Raw genomic sequence first — 7,681 nt, forward strand, 5'->3', positions numbered from 1 at the left:
TGAGTGGTCAGAAAAAATCACTGGAGATCTTTCAACCCCAATAGCAGTTGAAGTGCCAATCTTAATTGATTTCATTTTGAAATCGAGGCTTGCTACCTTAAAGACAGCATATTAGAAGGAATAGGTAAATGTGCTGCCTCTTTACAGATGAAGACCCCAATTTATTGGAGATGACAGTACCATAGGATGACCAAGAATAGCAGCAGCAGTGGATTGGAGTACACTAAACCATAGACTGATAAAGAGGGCAGAACTTGAGATGTGTGACACATGCCCTTTGTCAGAGCCCAGAAGATAATGTGTGAAAGATTGTTATCCCTGCTGAATAAAGCTGCTAACAAAGAGTAATACCAGCCCCAGGAAAAGAAGTTTGGTATAGTTTACAAAGCTGAAATGTGGTGGACACTTTAAATATAGATGCAGAGTTTGGATTTTGTCCATCATTTATTTACTCTTTAGTTCATCCAATAGTTCCTTTCTATTTTATTTTGTAATCTTACAGTCTAACTTGTGATTGTGGAACTATGTGATCTACTATTTAACTTTGATTTAGTAATGGATTACAGTTAAGAAAATGCTTGATCATTAGAAGAGACATGGATCTTTTTTACATTGTGCATTCTGGGCTCTACTCTGAAGACTTTTATAGTTGTATAAAATATATTATTTATTATGCTATGCCTAGCATGCATTTAGTTCATATAAATTCACATCTGTGTATGAGCCTATGGGTACCAGGGTATGGAATGAGATTGTTTGAATATCTTTCGACCCTGTGAAGTTGGAAATAACCAGAAATATGTTATTATTGGTTAACAGATATTTGTCACTGTGTTTTGCAATGGAGAAAGGACTTTGTGGTCTCATGCAATTGCCACACCAGGCCTGTAGAATTCAGAGCATGCTTCTCTCTCCTAGGAGTGCATATTCTACTGTCTGCGTTTTCATCAAGATGTAGATCTATTATCCTCTAGCACCTTGTCTTACTTCATGCTGCCATTCTTTCTGACATGCGGAAAATATAAAACAGTATGTCACCTGCAATTTAATGTCTTCCCTTATAAGAATTGCCTTTCTCTTGAACTTTCTTTATAGAACTATCTAAGGCATATATTCTTCTCAGATTTGACCTTCTATCAGAGAGAACTTGCTTAGTGAGGGTTTGAAATATACTCACAGACACACCAAGGGCATAGTTTCAGATCACTTTAAATATTAACAAATTCACAATAATTCCCCAGTATAGATGAATGCCAGGTCAGGAAAAGGGTAGGTGGGAATGTGTAAGCAGGGCGACTGGGGATGGGATAGAGCGTTTTCAGAGTGGTAATGAAGAAAGGGATAACATTTGAAATTTAAACAAAATAAATAATAAATAAAAGATTCTCCATAATAGGCATTTGAAATATGCATTGCTGCCCTTCCCTCTTTAGTTGGTCTAGTCTTACATTATTGTGTCCCAAGAATGTCGCATTCTTCCCTGTAAAGTATGCTGTGTTTCTATATTGGCTAGTCTTACAGCTAGCATCCCAAGTCTCCAACAAGCAACAACAGATTTAAGTTTCATGTGATTCACACTTTCTACCTTGACATATTCTATCTATGTGAAATGAGGTATCTAAAGAATATCGTGGTCACTGGAAATGTTAGTATGTGGGGTATCTTTAACTTTCCTGCCATCAAAAGTGTGATTAAATCTAGTGATTAAGAAATGCATAAAGTTATAGTGACTATTGTATTAAGATCTGTACTCTTTAGAGGACTATTACTATAAACTCACCTAGGATTTCTTTGTATCCCATAGCTTATTTGGACATTTTATAGCAGTGGTTCTCAATCTTTCTAATGCTGCAACCCTTATGTCATGGTCATCCCTAAACAAAACCATGTTTTTCATTACTTGCCATAATTGTAATCTTAAAATTGTAACTCAATATTTGTTGTTAAAATGTTTGATCAAGGTTAAATAAAACTATATAAAATAATTGATGACCAATTACATGATTAATCTTTAAAAGAAACACTATGCTTAAAGCTCAGTTTTCTTTCTTTTCATTCTTGTTTATATGATCTTGAAGAAAGGAGGCTGTGGAAGTTATGTGAGAATGTATTTGTGTGACACTTAGACGTGCTAAGTGATTGCTCAAAAGCAATATTTTATAAATATTTCAAATAGGTAAAGAAATAATTTAAATATATAAAGATGCAAAGCTACAGCTAAGGAAAAACAAGTTAATATAATTTGAAGGCTTTAATCTAGAAGGGTATTGTGATTTTATATTTGATTGTAAAAATATTCTGAAGATATTACTAGCACATGAAAATTTCTAGGCATATCTTTTGTGTGTCTTTGTGTGTGTATATATATACACACACACAAACATATGTTCCTCAAGTACAATATTGAAAATATAAGAAGTGATGGGAAGCCTTGACTAGTCCCTGATTTTAATGGGATAGCTTAAAGTTTCTCTCCATTTAGTTTGATGGTGGCTACCAGTTTGGTGTATATTGCTTTTACTATGTTAAGCTATGGGCCCTGAATTCCTGCCCTTTGCACGTCTTTAAGCATGAAAGGATGCTGAATTTTGTCAAATGCTTTTTCAGCATCCAATAAAATGACCATTTTTTTTTCTTTGAGTTTGTTTATGTAGTGGATTGCATTGATGAATTTCCATATATTGAACCATCCCTGCATCCTTGGGATAAAGCCTACTTGATCATGGTGGATGATCACTTTTATGTGTTCTTGGATTCAGTTGGAAAGGAATTTATTGAGTATTTGCATCGATGTTCATAAGTGAAATTGGTCTGAAATTCTCTTTCTCTGTTGGATCTTTGTTTGGTTTTGGTATCAGCGTAATTGTGGCTTCATAGAACCAGTTGGGTAGTTTTCCTTGTGTTTCTATTTGGTGGAAGAGTTTGAAGAGCATTGGTATTAGGTCTTGTTTGAAGGTCTGATTGAATTCTGCACTGAAATCATCTGGTCCTCTGCTTTTTTTGGTTGAAAAACTTTCTATGATCCCTTCTGTTTCTTCAGGGGTTATGGGAAAGTTTCGATGATCTATTTGGCCCTGATTAAATTTTGGTATGTGGTATCTGTCTAGGAAACTGTCCATTTCCTCCAGATTCTCCAGTTGTGTTGAGTATAGGCTTTTGTAGTAGGATCTAATGATTTTTTGATTTTCCTCAGTTTTTGTTGTTATATCTCCTTTTTCATTTCTAAGTTTGTTAATTTGGATACTGTCTCTTTGCCCTGTGGTTAGTCTGGCTAAGGGTTTATCTTTCTTGTTGATTTTCTCAAAGAACCAGCTCCTGGTTTTGTTGATTCTTTGTATGGTTCTTTGTTTCCACTTGATTCATTTCAGCCCTGAGTTTGATGATTTCCTGTCTTCTACTCCTCCTGGGTGAATTCGCTCCTTTTTATTCCAGAGTTTTCATGTGTTCCATCAAGCTGCTACTGCATGTTCTCACATGTTTCTTTTTGGAGGCACTCATCGCTATCAGTTTTCCTCTTAGAACTGCTTTCATTGTGTCTCAAAAAATTGGGTATGTTGTGCCTTCTTTTTCATTAAATTCTAAAAAAGTCTCTGATTTCTTTCTTTATTTCTTCTTTGGCAGAGTAATGTTCAGCCTCCATATGTATGTGGACTTTCTCTTGTTTTTGTTGCTATTGATGACCTCTATTACTCCATAGTGATCTGATGAGAGGCATGGGGATATTTTGATCTTCATATATTTGTTGAGGTCTGTCTTGTGAACAATTATATTGTCAATTTTGGAGAAGGTACCATGAGTTGCAGAGAAAAATGTATATATTTTTGCTTTAGGGTGATTATATATATATATATATATATATATATATATATATATATATATATATACACACACACACACACACACATTATATATTATACATAATATAAATATGTATATGCATATGTATATATATGTGTGTGTGTTTATATATATATATATATATATATATATATATATATATATATATATATATATATATATGTATATATATGTATGTATGTATGTATGTATGTATGTATATATAATTGACTTTATTTATGTAGTGGATTGCATTGATGAATTTCCATATATTGAACCATCCCTGCATCCTTGGGATAAAGTCTACTTGATCATATATTTGTGGACTTTCTGTTGTTTTTGTCTTGTGGACCAATATATATAATTGGTCCAAAGCTCCAATTAGTTTTCAGTGTCCCTGTTTAGTTTCTGTTTTTCTGTTTGGTTTATTGAGGAGAGTGGAGTGTTGAAATCACCCACAATTATTGTGTTAGGTGCAATGCGTTCTTTTCAGCTTTAGTAAAGTTTCTTTGCAAATAAGGGTGTCCTTGCATTTGGCACATAGATGTTCAGAATTGAAAGTTCTTGTTCATGGATTTTTCCTTTGACCAGCTATCCTGTCAATACAGGGCCAAAGTGTAGTTCTTATCGAAAGGTGGTCAAAAATTTTCCAGTGTGCCAAAAAAACAGACAAATGACTTGCAAGTACAGATTTGGATTATCATGACCAGGTTGACTATATAGACATCATCCATATCATACAGGTAATTCAGGGGGATTGTCGCGTCCACCCTCGCCGGCAAGGAATGACGCAACAAAGGAAGACCATCTTCAAGCAGTTTACTCAGAACCCTTGTACTTCTTCTCCCCTGTACTACTTCTTCTCCCTCCCGTACCTCTTCTTCTTCTCCTGCCCCCGAGAGAATCAGCCCAGCCCTTAAATACTAATAGCCAGCCAATCAAGCTTAGCCACGTGGTCATTGCTGATAGGTTGTATCCATGCGGAAGGTGCAAGGCTCAACAGGGTCCACCCAAATAAGGACTTGTTAACTGTTAACGACAGTTAACGGCAAGCAGCTCCCTACATATATATATATATATATATATTATGTTAAACTTTTTTTATATTTCTAGAACAAGAATCAATTATCACTGTTAGTTTGATTTGCACTGTAGTGGGAATTGTTTGTAGAAATACTGAATTATTCTTGCCCATACCCAAAAGAGGATCAATCTCTTTCTTCACTCCAGCACAGTTCAAACCAATGTAGATGGAACTCAACAAGCCTGTGTTGAAAGAAATAACTGGATAGAAGCTTCTTGGTGCTCAAATATCGACATAGCCTGATCATTCTTTAATTGGAGATTTTTTTTTTTAATAACTATACTATGAACATGTGTGTGTGTGTTTGTGTGTGTGTGTGTGTGTGTACATCATGTACATTATATATACAGCATTTTAGGAAACCACACGTTTCATGATTTTTTTCCCATGATTTTGTTAATAAGTAACCATATTGCTATATTTCCATAATGCCAGATCAAAAAATATTAGTTAAAATTTGGTTTTATATAATTACATATAATAATCTATCAAATGTGAATAATATAGAAATACTGTGTGACTGAATATAATTTATTTTCCATTTTCCTTCTTTGTATACTATGACATCACTTCAGCACACTTCAGTAGCTCCTATTGTAAACATCAAAAGCACATCTCATACAAATATTATACAAAAAGATGATTATTTATACAAATAATTTAAAATTCTGATCTTGTCAAAAGCGTTTGTAATAAACAGTAATCTTGGAAGCAAAACCTTACTTCTTTCATCATTTCTTTTCTATAGAGCTTGTCCTTTGATAAATTCACATGCATATACAATGTGTTCTGCTTCCTTCTTTTTCTTTTTCTTTTTCTTTTTCTTTTTCTTTTTTTTAATTATATTATTCAATATAATTTTTATTTACATTTAAAATGATTTCCCCTTTCTTAGCCCCCCACTCCCCGAAAGTCCCGTAAACCCCCTTCTCTTCCCCTGTCCTCCCACCCACCCCTTCCTACTTCCCCGTTCTGGTTTTGCCGAATACTGTTTCACTGAGTCTTTCCAGAACCAGGGGCCACTCCTCCTTTCTTCTTGTACCTCATTTGATGTGTGGATTATGTTTTGGGTATTCCAGTTTTCTAGATTAATATCCACTTATTAGTGAGTGCATACCATGATTCACCTTTTGAGTCTGGGTTACCTCACTTAGTATGATGTTCTCTAGCTCCATCCATTTGCCTAAGAATTTCATGAATTCATTGTTTCTAATGGCTGAATAGTACTCCATTGTGTAGATATACCACATTTTTTGCATCCACTCTTCCGTTGAGGGATACCTGGGTTCTTTCCAGCATCTGGCAATTATAAATAGGGCTGCTATGAACATAGTAGAACATGTATCCTTATTACATAGTGGGGAATCCTCTGGGTATATGCCTAGGAGTGGTATAGCAGGTTCTTCTGGAAGTGAGTTGCCCAGTTTTCTGAGGAACCGCCTGACTGATTTCCAGAGTGGTTGTACCAATTTGCAACCCCACCAGCAGTGGAGGAGTGTTCCTCTTTCTCCACACCCTCTCCAACACCTGCTGTCTCCTGAACTTTTAATCTTAGCCATTCAGACTGGTGTAAGATGAATTCTCAGGGTTGTTTTGATTTGCATTTTCCTAATGACTAATGAAGTTCAGCAGTTTTTAAGATGCTTCTCGGCCATCCGAAGTTCTCCAGGTGAGAATTCTTTGTTTAACTCTGTGTCTCATTTTTTAATAGGGTTGTTCAGTTTTCTGGAGTCTAACTTCTTGAGTTCTTTATATATATTGGATATTAGCCCTCTATCTGATGTAGGATTGATGAAGATCTTTTCCCAATTTGTTGGTTGCCGATTTGTCCTCTTGATGGTGTCCTTTGCCTTACAGAAACTTTGTAATTTTATGAGGTCCCATTTGTCACTTCTTGCTCTTAGAGCATACGCTATTGGTGTTCTGTTCAGAAACTTTCTCCCTGTACTGATGTCCTCAAGGCTCTTCCCCAGTTTCTTTTCTATTCGCTTCAGAGTGTCTGGCTTTATGTGGAGGTCCTTGATACATTTGGATTTGAGTTTAGTACAGGGAGACAGGGATGGATCAATTCGCATTCTTCTGCATGCTGACCTCCAGTTGGACCAGCACCATTTGTTGAAAAGGCTATCTTTTTTCAATTGGATGTTTTCAGCCTCTTTGTCGAGGATCAAGTGGCCACACGTGTGTGGGTTCATTTCTGGATCTTCAATCCTGTTCCATTGATCCTCCTGCCTGTCACTGTACCAATACCATGCAGTTTTTAACACTATTGCTCTGTAGTATTGCTTGAGGTCAGGGATACTGATTCCCCCAGATTTTCTTTTGTTTCTGAGAATAGTTTTAGCTATCCTGTTTTTTTTTTTTTTTCTTTTGCTCTTGTTCTCTTTGTTCATTCTCTGTTTTGCAGAATCCTTCACAGAATCCATAATGGATGTTCAATTTATTTATGATAGGCAGAATATTACCCCCTTTGTTTATGTGTGTGTATGAGAGACTGAGAGAAAGAGACAGAGAGAGATAGGTAGAGAGAGGGAGGATGTGAAAGGGAGAGGGAGAGGGAAAAGGAGAGGGAGAGGGAGAGAGAGTGAAAGAACTTGAGAATGTAACTCAGCTTTGGTTACCCTTAAGCTAATTTGTTGTTCCAAATTTGAAGATTGTGACTCTGCCTCTCTCAGATTCTGGAGCTAATAGGACACAAGTATAAACCTTGATTAAAAATCCTATATCATATAACTCTTTCTAAACTTCAAATGTGTGTTG

Source organism: Apodemus sylvaticus, chromosome Y (genome assembly GCF_947179515.1).
Source record: "Apodemus sylvaticus chromosome Y, mApoSyl1.1, whole genome shotgun sequence".
Classification (NCBI taxonomy): domain Eukaryota; kingdom Metazoa; phylum Chordata; class Mammalia; order Rodentia; family Muridae; genus Apodemus; species Apodemus sylvaticus.